This window comes from Cydia strobilella, chromosome 6 (assembly GCF_947568885.1).
Source record: "Cydia strobilella chromosome 6, ilCydStro3.1, whole genome shotgun sequence".
Classification (NCBI taxonomy): domain Eukaryota; kingdom Metazoa; phylum Arthropoda; class Insecta; order Lepidoptera; family Tortricidae; genus Cydia; species Cydia strobilella.
The window spans coordinates 18,108,573-18,122,836 of NC_086046.1; the positions used below are offsets into that span (position 1 = coordinate 18,108,573).

The 14,264-nt window shown below is 38.6% G+C and overlaps 1 protein-coding gene across 2 annotated transcripts in view; it reads left to right on the plus strand.

Moving 5' to 3' along the window:
- LOC134742184 (echinoderm microtubule-associated protein-like CG42247) overlaps positions 1–14,264 on the plus strand; it is a 46,233-nt gene that overhangs the window by 3,128 nt on the left and 28,841 nt on the right. The gene's annotated exons all lie outside the window — the stretch shown is intronic.

A 14,264-nucleotide genomic window follows, 5' to 3' on the forward strand; every position in this document is an offset into this window, starting at 1 on the left:
AACGCTGATTAAATTGTCTACAAGTTTAATGACAAAGTTTTCGATATCTTAAACAGTTTTCGAGATATCGTCTATTGAAAGTTTATTTCGGGTTCTCGGGGGATTTTTGATATGTTCACCTCCTATCTAGTCCAAACAAAGTGACGGAGTCCAAAATTGTGTTCCAAACATTTCCCTATACTTTCTTATTGCTTGACCTAGTTAGTCCATGAAACTGTTGTGTTGTGTGTTCCATGTCAAGTGTTGTTTTGTTTCATGTCGTTATAACAGGCGAGCGTACCTTCGATTGTATGAAAAGGTGAATCGCAGGCTCTGGACCTACATGGCGACTCTTAAACAAAGTTTTGATACCAAACCAAACTAAGGTTGGTATTCCACTTGCTTCAATTTCTTGGTCCAACGTGCATTGCGTCTCACTCTCTCACTAAGCAAAATGTAACATTGGACAAATAAATTAGACATATGTGTAAACCGCCCTAAAGCAGTCACAACTCAAATATGTTTTCCATCAAAATTTTCACAAGTCCAAGAAATTCTACTTTATTTATAATCCTGTGCATGCTCCCATTTGCATTTAAACAATCTTAAAAAAAATTAACTTAATTGCATAAACATAATACGCCATTTAGGCTACGCGCGCACTACGGTGCGGCGAGTTGCGGTGCGTTTTTAAATACGCAAAGGAAAAAAAACCGTGTGTGTCTAGTACGCGCACAGCGGTGAAATATCCGCACGTTTTGCCATTCTAGTCCCAACTCAAGTCAAGAACGGACGTTGAAAATGGACTATCATACCAAAATGCAGATCTGTCTATATTTACTGTCGCGCAAAAAAAAGTACCTAAACGGTATTGGGTACATCCCCTCGTAGCATTGCGGCCAATTAAAGGATTATTATAATTATATTTCCTCCCACATTCTTGTATTTATTATTCTATCTGCGTATTCACGGGAACTTTTGTCCCAAATCGGCGGTTTATTCTGAACCTCATTAATTACTTGTTCAATATTTAAAGTTGCGATCGCCGCTTGCGCCGCGTTCGGAGACGCGCTAGGCGACGCCATGACCGCGAAGCACCGTGTCGCGAGAACAAATGCGTCACTGGATGGCTGCCGGCCGGTGTCCGCACGGATTTTTTTCTGCAGTACGCGGATGTATTCAATAGTCCATAGGATGCAAAAAATTCGTGCGGCGCCGCACCGCAACCAATCTGCAGCAAACCACAGATTTTAATCCGCATACAGATTATTTTCCGCAATGCGCGCACTTCAAGGAGGTTGCATACTTCACAGATTTTGCGGAAAAAAACGCACGGTAGAAATCCGCAGTGCGCGCGTAGCCTAAGGGTCCCCGGCAAGCTCGGCCGAATTTCACCTTCCCATACAAACGGAGTTTCGTTCTCATTTTAAAACTACGTGTTGGGTTGTAATGAAACTTTGCACATACAATAACTTTATGTATATCTAGGTCTGTAATTGGTTTACATAGCTTTAGTATATAAAACAAACGAAATAGAGCAAAAACAAGTTTTGTAAGAAAAACTTAAATTCGCTCTACTTTTTTAGCTTTGGTATCTGAAGCTACATAAACTAATTGCAGACCTAGATATACCTTATCATATTGTAATTACAAAGTTTCAAATCAATCTAGCTGGTCGTTTTAAAATGAGAGCTTACCTACGTTTGTATGAAGATCCGAACTTGCCGGGGACTCTTAAGTCATGTTAGTGAAGTGTTGCGTGACCCAGTGAAATATGAAAGGACCAAATAGAATATGAAACGGCAACGGTGAAATTAATGTAGGGCAAGAGTGACCAGGCGATACAGCGCAGACATGGTGCCCGATTCAGATTTAATAACTTGCTACGGTATTGAACTGGTTTTGATACGATCTTCACAATCGTCCTGGTGATTGGCACGCATCTCACGTACGAGTTTCACTTCTGAAATAAAACTATAAAAACGGATTGTATCGCACATATTACATTTATAACACATAGCTGATGTCAAAGCACCGTCGACCTAGGTCTGCAGTCTGGGAGCATGTCATGCATAAAGCCAATCACTCAATAAAGTTTGATAAGCCTCTGGTTTTTGCGAAGGAGAAGCGATACATACGCAGAATGCTGCGCGAGGCCATTGAGATTAAGAAATATCCAAACTTTAATAGGGAAGATGGCTTTTCTCTACCACCAGCTTGTGATCCGGTAGTCCATCTGATAAAGGAGCAAGCGAGACATAGACTGTGAGACCTTTGTGTTGGATGATGTTGGACATTCTGAGAATAATATGTTTTGGAAAGATGTGTCCCGCCGAGTTTCTTGCCGGTCCCATATTGGGATACCCTCCTACAATTTAAGAGGAATTAAATCTTCTCGGGTCAGAGGTGTAGGGTTAGAGCCGGCGTAGCTTTATCGCGTATATCTTTACTTGAAAATAGTTGTATTGTATAACTAGCCTTATTAACCAATTTTGCATGTACAACCAGCTTTTAAGTTTATACCTAGTTTATTATGGTTCATTATTTTTGTATGTGGGTGGTTTTGCACATTGTAGTTTTTCCTCAGTCACCCGTTGACCACGAACGCTGTAAAGGGTTCGAAACGTCGGATCTTCAAGGTCGTATCAAAATAAGATCAAAACCGTAACAAGTTGTTTAATCTGAATCGGGCTCATGAAGGCGTATTTAGAGAAGCTAAAATATTAAATAAATTCTAATCAAGCTTAGTGCTTCAGGCTTGCACGTGTATTTGGGTGAAAGTGTAAGACGGGAATTGAAATAAAATTAATGTCATGTCTTACATACAAACGGAGATGTAATCACTACATAGTATAAAACAAAGTCGCTTCCTGCTGTTTGTCTGTCCCTATGTATGCTAAGATCTTTAAAACTACGTAACGGATTTTGATGCGGTTTTTTTATTTATTTATACTTTATTGCACATAAAATAAGTACAAGTGGTGGACTTAATGCCTTAAGGCATTCTCTACCAGTCAACCACTGGGCCAAAAAGAGACGTTTCGTTTCGTGTCGTTTTTAATAGATAGAGTGATTCAAGAGGAGAGTTTATATGTTTTATACATCAGCATTGTACCTTTGCGAAGCCCGGGCGGGGCGGGTCGCTAGTGTATGATAAAGACGAACGGAGATGTAATGTATGACGTTTATAAATGTAGGAGAGTAAATTAAATGCATATCAAGACAATATTACGTTATAACGAAGTTTGTGTATTTGTTAAATTGCACCCCGATATGTTCGTCATGAAAAAAGATATAACACATTTTAACACTAGATATCCTGACAGACTAGTACTCCCTAATATGCATACAGTCATGAAAAATAAAAGTTGTTATGCAATGTGCGTTAAAATATTTAATAGACTGCCTGATGAGCTTAAACAGCTACCACTCAATAAATTTAAAAACGAACTGTACTCTTTCCTTGTCTACAAATGTTACTACAGTCTGAAGGAATTTTTTGTTAATTAACTGTCACTTCATAATTTGTTAGTAACAGTCCACGTTAATAACTAATGGCTTTATAACTAGGTTAATAATGCATGTTTTGATTAAAATAATGATGTCAATTAAACTTAAATTTAGTATAAGTTTTCAATTTGCATGGCTTTTTAAAGTCTAAATGTGTATGGCTCTATAAATAATAATGTAACACCATTGTATACCACATTTAATGGCAAATAAATAAATATATTTCTATTTCTATTTCTAACATTACGTATTAGTTTACTCTAGCTAAATCTAAATACTCACTACTGTTCTGGCGCCAAGCTATCAAATTGGTATCATATTTCACGATTCGGAATACGCTCGTGGCTGCGTGCCACATGCATATTTGTCGCGTCTCGCTCTACTATATGCTTAGTGATAGCGTGTGAAAAGGATAGAACCTCGTTGGTTTTTGCGTGGCAAAGCTGTTGTCGCGTGTTCGTATTTTTCAGTGCACTTTTCCTATTTAATTTTATGAAAAGTGTGACAAAAAGCACTTTTGTAATACATTTGTATAGTTAGCAGCAAAAGTAACTAAGCGGGCGGGTCGTTCAAAATGATCTGATTACTACTTTATTGTTGAGAGCGTGTGCAGATTATTTTACACATCTGGTCCCCTAAGCCACTACTTCTAATGAGTGCGGGTTAAGGGGCCCACTATTAGTCCGCCGGACGATATCCGCCTGTCAGTAACAACAAAAATTTGACAGTTCTGAACAACTAACAGGCCGATATCGTCCGGCGGACTGATAGTCAGTGGGCCCCTTTAGAAAGCTTAAAACACATTCAAAATTTAAAATTAAGGCATAAGCAAATAAAGGGTTATTTTATTAATCGGAGTAAATCGCAGGTTGCGTTTATTTTAGTACTAATTCAATGGGTCCCATCAGACATTTGATTCTCAAAACAAACCTGACCTGCCCGCGCAGCATGGTTCCCCTATCACTAAGTCCGTCACTTTCGCACTCACATACTTGTTAGAACGTGACAGGCATAGTGATAAGCGTACCGTGCTACGACGCCGATCGACTGATACCATTAAAAATTGTCATCTACCCAATGATTGTACTCTGTAGTTAGCCATGTATCGAGTAAATAAATATTATAGGACATTCTTACACGGATTGACTAAGTACGGTAAGCCCAAGGAGGTTTGTGTGGTACTCAGACAATGATATATATAATATATTAATACTTAAATACATTAAAAAACACCCATGACTTAGGAACAAATATCTATGCTCATCACACAAATAAATACCCTTACCGGGATTCGAACCCAGGACCATCGGCTTCACAGGCAGGGTCACTACCCACTAGGCCAGACCGGTCGGTTGCAAGCAATTTCTCGGGCCTTGTAATTGGGTCTTAATTAAGCGATCTAACTCAAAAATTATACATCGCTCAATGTTGCCATTTCAACAGCTGTATTATCATAAAGGCATCCGCTATAAAGTTGGGTCCGCTGTCGTCCACCGAGGCCGCGGCCTTGCCCACTCGTCCAGATGTGGGCCAACGGATAAGCACGCACCCCTCTTATTTGCATGCTGATTACATATAACCGAATTTTTGTTTTACCTCATACTTATCGATAAGACGGTTAATTGCAAGAAAATTACGTAAATACCATTGTGCGAGTTTGGCACGGGAAATCGTAGCAATTAAGGTTTCGATTTAATTGTGTATTTTTGTTTATTTTTTTATTTTTAGGGTTCCGTACCTCGAAAGGAAAAAACGGAACCCTTGTAGGATCACTTTGTTGTTCGTCCGTGTGTCTGTCTGTCAAGACCCTTTTTCTCAGGAACGCGTGGAGCGGAACGTCTCTTGGAGCTGTGAAAAAATCAAACTTCTAAGTCAACGCAATCAAAAGATACAACTCGCAAGGGAATCAAAACCTACAAGGTACTTTCCGTGAACTCAGAATCTTGCCACGAAATTTGCCACGAAGCAACGTCTTATAGCACAGATAAAGGAAAAATTGCAAAAACCGTAAATTTTTACTTATATTACATACATATAATAAAAATATTTTTTTGTACAGGACCCTCGGTGCCTGAGTCCGACTCGCACTTGGCCTGTTTTTTTATTTGAGTGCACGCATGGGGCAGGAAATTAATGGGATTATAAAGGAATATTTTAACGTAGTATGCACTTGATTGCTGCGATGCCGTTGGTAATTCTTAAATTTTGATCCACATATATTCGGGAAGCTCCGCCCATTATTGCGTAGCTACAAATAAACCCAGCGTATAGACACCGGTATTGCGTTAGAGCGTTTTCACATTCTCCGATCCGATATCGGATGTAGGATCCTACATCCGCGTAATCAGGCCGCGGAGGCGCGCCCGGGCGCCGTCTTTAGCGGTCACGCACACTACGACAAGCATTATGGCTACACATACGCACACAAACGAATTGTATCGGTCCGACAGCTGACGGGGGACTCCGGCATGGCTGAATTTATCGGAAGCGCCTTTCCGATATCGGATGTCGGAAGGCGCCTAGCAGAAAAACAGGTGCAGGAGGGTGCCATTGGCATTAAGCCCGCCTTTTTTACGTAATTTATAATTTTTTAGTAATAATTATTTATTAAATGCATATATAAATACAGAGAAACACATATATCTCACATTTTACTTCCATCCGACATCCGCTATTGGATCGGACAATGTGAAAACGCACTTACGCGTAGTAAAACAGTTAATTGAACAACTACATTATTATTTTTCTTATATTAATCTACAAATTACCTATTGATCCTATCTGTATTTATTTAGGCATTGGATTGTCTTGTGTTTTTGTTGTAAATTTTCTTAATAAAGGATATGCCACACTGGATGCGTTCTGTGGTCAGCGGTCAGGTCAAACCCGCATTATGTATGAACAACATTGACAGCAACCTTTGAAGTTGAAGTTTGACCTGACCGCTGCCCGCAGAACGCATCCAGTGTGGCAAATTCTTTAAAGTTTTGAACTAAGTAAATCGCAAGTAACTTTACTATAACTGGCGCAGCGTTGATTAACTATTATCATTAAAATAAATCGTTAAGAACGAAATAGAATAGAATTGTTTATTCGTGGCACACTATACAGGTTAACAAAAGGAACGAAAAGCAAACTTACACATAATATAACAACGCATATTTAACATTACATTACATGACACAAATAATATTATTAGGCACGAAATGGTCCCGACAGCATGATGTTAGCCTGGATGGGCCAACGCTGGGTCTTCCGTCGGTATAAGTTAGTCTATGGTTTAGTATGTGCACTAGTGCTGCACTCTAGCGGCAGAACATTACAGTAAGGGAGTATTACTACGTTATGTACCTATTAAGTATTTGAAAAGAAATTAATTCCAACATTTATATTCACTTATTCAGTATACGCTCTAGATTCTTCACATCAACATGCAAATAAATAGTAACCCCTTTCAAAAATTAAAACCTGGGGTGAAATTATAATTACCGCTAGGATACCTACATTGTTTGTTCTAGTAATTAAAAGGTAGATTAGCGGTCACTACAACAGTAATATCGAGTTTATACCTACGGTGCAAGAAAATGGGGGAACCCAGCGCTTTGTTACGAATTTATGATACGTACAATACAAACAACAATTACAATGTGTAATATAAAACTTTGAGTAGCGAATACTAAACCTTTATAAACCTACGTCTAATACGTTAGTATAGGAGATGCGATGCTCCATAAAATATTTAACTCATAAGTCTATACTCGTTCCAAAGATTGATATAACTCCGTAATAGATGGATTCTAAGGAAAAAACGTGCCTCGAAAATCACGAAAATTTGTTTCTCGATCAGATGGCGCCACTAGTTTTGGCGTACACTCGTATAGAGGGCGTTGACTGTTTCGTTTGTTATTTATAATTTTAACGCATACCAGTGAAAGAACATGGGTCAAAATCATATAAAAATAATTAATGCAAATAAAAAAATCATTTATCCATATTTAAATACATTTTATCGTATTTTTATAAATATTTATTTTTAGTTTTAAAGTGTGTCGACAGATGGCAGTGAATTTTCTGGGGTTACAAAATTTACTATGACAGTACCGCTCTAGTATAAGTTACTCTATGCTCGTTCGTAAGTCTACACTATTGTAAGTGTCCATTATTCTACTACTTACTTTTAACTCGCTCAGGTATGAAAACCTTTTGAATTTAGTATATGTACGGATTTAAAAATTTCGTCTTCCACGTCAGGTTACATAGCTACCTAATAGACGCTTGTTATCATAAATCGAGCGTTAGGTATTGATGACCTAATCACTTGATGAATACCTTTACCCTACAAAAACCCCACCTTTTTGCACCGTCGCAGTTGGGTAAAAAACGCAATTCCGGACAAGTGCAGGTAATACTTTAAGTACAGGTCAGGTTGTAAGGTTGTAACACCCAACAACACGCTAGTTCGCTTTGATCGGGCCAGTATAAGAGGATCTTTGAATAAGCTGTTTATTACAAGCTTTTTATTAACTTGCGATGTACCTATGTAAGTATCTGTGTATGTACTTATGTAAGTAACTATGTTTTCATTTCTCATGCTTTGAAAGAGGGTCATTGTTGTTCTAAAAGGTGTGCAGAAAATGATACGTGTCTGCACTAGAGCATTTTACGTTCAAAGTACGATTTTTAATTTTTTTTTACGATAAGAAATTGAAATTTGAGTTTAAATGGATTTGAAATAAAACTATGAAAACGGATTATATCGCGTATATTGAATTTATAATACATCCCGACGTTTCGAACCCTTTACAGCGTTCGTGGTCAACGGGTGACACGGGTACGGGTCGGGATGTATTATAAATTCAATATACGCGATATAATCCGTTTTCATAGTTTTATTTCATGAGTAACTATCGCGGTAACCGAAGACAATATTAAATGGATTTGTTATACAATTTCGATTCTGATATTTTAGTAGGGTAAGTAAGCGCCTTGAGTATGCACTTTTGTCTCAGGCGATGCCGCTTGGCACGATTGTTCCTTTGGCCCGGTAGCCACGATATCGTACCGTGCATACCCCCCAAAAAGGGGGGTGAAAGGGTCGGCTCCCCAGGTCCAATCTATGCTATATTTCTTACTGCTCTTAGCAACTGGGGCAAGTTATATATCATTTTCGTATAATTTCCATACAAAACAAAATATTTTTGTACAAAAAAAAATTATTTTTGTACAAAAAATTAAAATGTAATGTAATTTTTTGTTACAATTTTGGCTATTACAATCACAGTGTGGCGATTTGCACGAAATAAAAAATTGGACAATGTAGCCCATTTATTCTTCATTCTGGAAACATCATTTTCATGGAGGTATTCATACATTTTTTTGTAGGAAAAAAAATATTTATAGCGCGTGGCAGTGACGATTTTCATATAAATGGAACTGGCCAAAGTCAAATATTAAAAATGTTTACAAAAACACTGAATTTGGCGTTTTTAAAGTATTATTATAATGTTTTAATGCTTGTTTCATGCATTTTTGCCCTTTTTTGGTACAAATTTGTTGTTATTATTTTTCTTACATACAAACTCCAACAATATTGTCCAATTATCCAATTTCCTTATATGTGATGTGAAAAACAGTATGTGTCACATGGTAGCAAAATTATTTCCACCTTGGGCGTTAACACATGAATCCCTCATTACGCTTAGGACTCTATATCTCTATATATATTATAGAATCCTTCGCTTCGTTCAGGATTCAATGTACGCCCTCGCCGTAAATATGTCATTTTGCTCCCTTGTGACAAAATCTATTATTTCCTTTAGCGTTTGTCGATGTACCAATGTCATCTTGGCTAGGCCCCCAGGGCTGTAGAAATAGAGTTTGCTCATATTTTATGTAGTTTGTCAAAGGACTGTCCCATTTCAAACATAGACAGAGAGAATCATACTATCTTTGTCTTACACTAGTACTAGCACCCAAAAGAAAAGGATGAGTAGGGTAGAGTAGGAAACAGTGCCTAATTCCAACATAATAGAGGCGATATTGGGGCGACTGAGCCACTGCTCGAGCTAAGCCACTATTTCCTACCCTACCCTACCTATTTTTTTTTGTTCATATTTACTGACAATTTAGTTTGACCAACTATATGTATCTCGCGGTCATCGTAATACTGGCTCGGGTGTAGCGAATGTTTGTTTAGCGATAGGAATAGCGAATCAGGTCAGCAGCGACACCCGGGGGCATTGCACCACCTTGCACTTAGTATGCGGGCAAGGACTTGGGCTCGAATGGCTTATATGAAACTTTTTTTTTTAATTTATTTTCAAAAAAGTATGGTACATTTTAAACTTATACTAAGTTCGCCAAACTTGAATTAATCCGTTTAGAGCCACTTGCACCATCCCACTAACCCGGGGTTAACCGGTTAAACTTGGAGTTACCATGGCTACCAGTACAATTTGACTCTGGGTTAACGGTTTAACCGGTTAACCCCGGGTTAGTGAGTTGGTGCAAGTGGCGCTTAAAGAAAACCCAATTGAACAAAATTATGGAATCGACATTGTGTGAGATTCAACGTCAAGTGTATGTATAATTCTGTTTTTTTATTCCGTAAACTAAAATGACATTTCATGTGGTACTAAGAAATGTCATCTCATACACATGAAACGTCATTTTAGTCTACGGAATAAAAAAACAGACGTTGTCATTTCTGACGTATGAAATGTCAATTATGCATTTTGAAATTGCATCGACTTAACTTGTGCGTTCAGAATTATATTTAACATAATTATTAAAAAACAAACGTTTATTATGGAATTTTAAGGTTTATGACTTAAAATCATTAAATAAAATAACGTTTGTTTTTTTATAATGATGTTAAATATAATTCTGAACGCACAAGTTGAGTCGATGCAATTTCAAAACGCATCGTTGGCATTTCATATATCAGAAATGTCAACATTGTCAACTAAGTTTTTACTTTAAAACCGTTCTCACCGACTCCGTAAAATTATAATATCGTAAAAAAGTGAGTGATTCCAGTAATGAAGATGAGCTAACGCCTGTGGATGTTGCACTTTCCTCGCTATAGTGAGGCGAAAAGTTTTGTGTTACACACGGGTGCAAATGTATTTTACTTCTCGTGTGTTGAAACACTCGCTACGCTCAGGTTTCTATTTTAGAACCACTCGCCTCGCTCGTGATTCAACTATAGAATCCTTTCGCTTGCTCGTGTTTCAATTCCACACTCGCGGGTAAAATACTACTTTGCACCCTTGTATAACAAATAACTATTATCAAATGGTGCAATAAGACGCGCGTCTTTCAATCCGGAGGTGGCGTATTCGACTTAAAATAATTTGATTTGTTTCCAAAGTTGTACCTAACCATTTTTTTATTAAGTACCATTACTCAATATTACTCACCGTACGACCAAAGTCAACCCTTTATTATGCAAACACTGCAGTCATCAGCCTATCTCAACCTTACGTCAAAACCGATAATTGCGGAAGTAATAAATAACCAGATAAGGCGACGTTATGGAAAATCCACACTTAATCTAGAAGCTAGACCTTCGGAAAGTCATCCATCTTGGCGATAATAAATTAAAAGTTAAACTCTATTATTTTGCTGTTGTTTTTTACCTGACTGTGGTAAAGCGGAAACTGATAGGATGTGTTTGATCACTATGCCTATCTAACACGTCTTGACTTTTAAGGCGTCACCGGCTGGCGCGGGTGCACGGAGCGAGCGCGGGTGCACGGAGCGAGCGCGGGTGCACGGAGCGAGCGCGGGTGTACGGAGCGAGCGCGGGTGCACGGAGCGAGCGCGGGTGCACGGAGCGAGCGCGGGTGCACGGAGCGGGCGCACGCACGCGGGTGCCATTGTAGATAAAATCCGTCTCAGCGTCCGCGCCAGCTACCGTTGCTCACGAAGCCCTTAACAACTGCAATCACTAAGGCGATCGTATTCATTTATTCAGCCGAACCGATAAACTTGACGTTAAACCGGATTATTGTTACTTGAGGGCGTAGGTATATAGATAGTGTCACATGTCTGCGGTGCAGCGCGGCACCGCATGCGGCGCCTCATAAAAGAACAGAACATGTGTTAAGGGATCCATATCCGATCAAACACTGGTAGTTGAATTATTTATGACATTATCCAGCGCAGCGCCGCATGCAGCACCGCGTGCCTCACCGCAAGTTTTGACGATTTTTTACGATGCGGCGTGCGGCGCACCGCGCTGCGGCGCGGCGCTGCATGTCTCTGCGGTGCCGCACCGCACCGCACTCTGGTGACGGCGCCGCACCGCACTCTGGCGACGGCGCCGCACCGCACTCCGGCGACGGCGCCGCACCGCACTCCGGCGACGAAGCCGCACCGCAGACATGTGGCCGGGCCCTAAAGAGCAGTGACATCATCTCTTACGAGTGCAATCTTCTCGGGGCAGAGGTGTAGGGTTAGAGCCGGCGTAGCTTTATTTGACGTTCAAAGCGCATTGTTATATGCCTATTCTTGAATAATAAACTATCTTTATCTTAATGCCAATATCTTTAGGTTCTTTTAAGACAACATTTGCCTTTTCTTTCAATTGCCTTAAGAGTGTATAGCTTGCTCTTGGATTTTTCTTCTTTACTGTGCGTAATATCTTTTCTCTGAGATTTTTTTACGTTTTATATACGCTTAGTCTTGGATATTCTTACTAGGTACTTCTAGTTATTCTATTGCCTATTTCCATAGCATTCGTGCGGTGTAACGGTATAAGTGCAAATGGCTTGTAATACCTAGATTTACGACATATTTATAGGACCGATGCACGCAAAGACTTTTCCGTTTAAGAAAAATGCATTAAGTATGTACAAAGCCCTTAGGTACCGTTCGACATAGTTTACTAACCTTTTAAAAACCCTATTACAAAATTTACAACATAATTAATTAAGTATTTTTATTTTAAATTTTATTTTTCTATTGAATATTTTTGTGTGCCTTCGTTTGTATATGTTTCAACACGATGCACTAGGTTAGATGTAATAATCTTATATGCAAATGCATCCTATAGCTTACCATATGGAAAGAAAAAAGTGTAGTTTTATTTTGTGAGTCAGATTCCACTGCGCAATTCGCCACAAGTTGAGCGCGCTGGTGTAACTAAATGCGATTTTGACTCTAATGTATCGGCCCCATTCGTAGTGCTCGTAAGGCCGGTCTTTACGAAGTAATATATATGTCTATGTCTAAACATAATTAGTGCGTATACGAACAGTTAATTGTCCTCTAACGGGTATCACCCGTGAACATGATGCATGTAACTGCGTCGAAATATCGGGAGCTCACAAATAATACAAAAGGTAATCACGGTCTATATCCCGGTCAATATAAGTCTAGTGAAACTAACCGTGAATCATTCAAAACTCTTACCCTATTAACAATTTAGTTTGAGGTGCTTCCATAACTCGGGCTAATGACATCGTACCTACGCGAGAAGATTTTTAAACTCTGCAAAGATTTGCACGCATGTCAATCTATTCGTTACTGTATTCGCTAATGCGTTTTGATAGTTTATATACATAATTTAATTTATGTATACATAATTGCACGAATGAGTTCCTACTCATCACTCTCATCAGCCTCCTGGCTACGCAAAAGTTCGAGGTTCGCATCCTTTGATTGCGTCAAAAAACCAACATAACTTGGAAAAGTTCGAATGCCATAAAACATTAACATAATAACTATTTGCGGGTTGGCGAATTTGCACGAATATCATGATATCAATAACGGGCATTAGGTTAAGCATACATTAAGATTAAGCGGACATTAGTGGAGTCGCGTGGAAGTTTATACACTTAAATGAATGCCAGATCTCCAACGACGTTGGGGCGCCGTCGAGCCGTCAAGTCATGCTGCAAATTACCGCAGATAGTGACCGTGACTTCGGATTGAAACCTTAACCTCATTTCACGTGTCGCTACATCACTTTCGTTTGTCACATAGACGATAACAAATCGAAATTAAATGTAACCCGCTGCCGGATATAACACACACATAATACACACACACATAACTCCTATACTGTTCAGGCGACACGCCTATGGAACGACCTTCCACTCAATATCAGAAAAGCTCAAAGTAAATTCACGTTCAAGCGTATGCTGCGCAAGCATTTGTCTGAAAGATGTAAGTAATGTTTCACAGTAGGTACATGTATAAGTATATATGTAGATATGTATGTAAGTGTATCATACAAAGTATATGTTTAAGTTTATGATTTAAATATAATAGGTATACTATAATTAGTATTTAATTTGTAAATAGTAGGTAGTGATATCGTTTAATTATTTTCAAATACAGTACAAAGCCTGCACCAACAAACGTCTCTTTTTGGCCCAGTGGTTGACTGGTAGAGAATGCCTTAAGGCATTAAGTCCACCATTTGTACTTATTTTATGTGCAATAAAGTATAAATAAATAAATAAATAAATAAATAATATTTAGGTATAGCACTAAGCACTATGTATGTAAGTAGAATCCTTTATACAAATTCACCCCTTAACGTTCGTTGTTTTTATATGCACTAACCTAATGGACATTATAGCGCTAACCTAACCGGAATAAAATATTTTATATCAAAATGTATGTTTACCGAAATATGAAGTTTTTTTGTTACATACTTATTAGGCACTGCCAAAAACTTGTTTCTCCAGGATGTTTTAACTGCGGAAGATAATAAACTTTGTAACAATGTTATCTAACTTTCAACACTGCAATATGTTAAATTC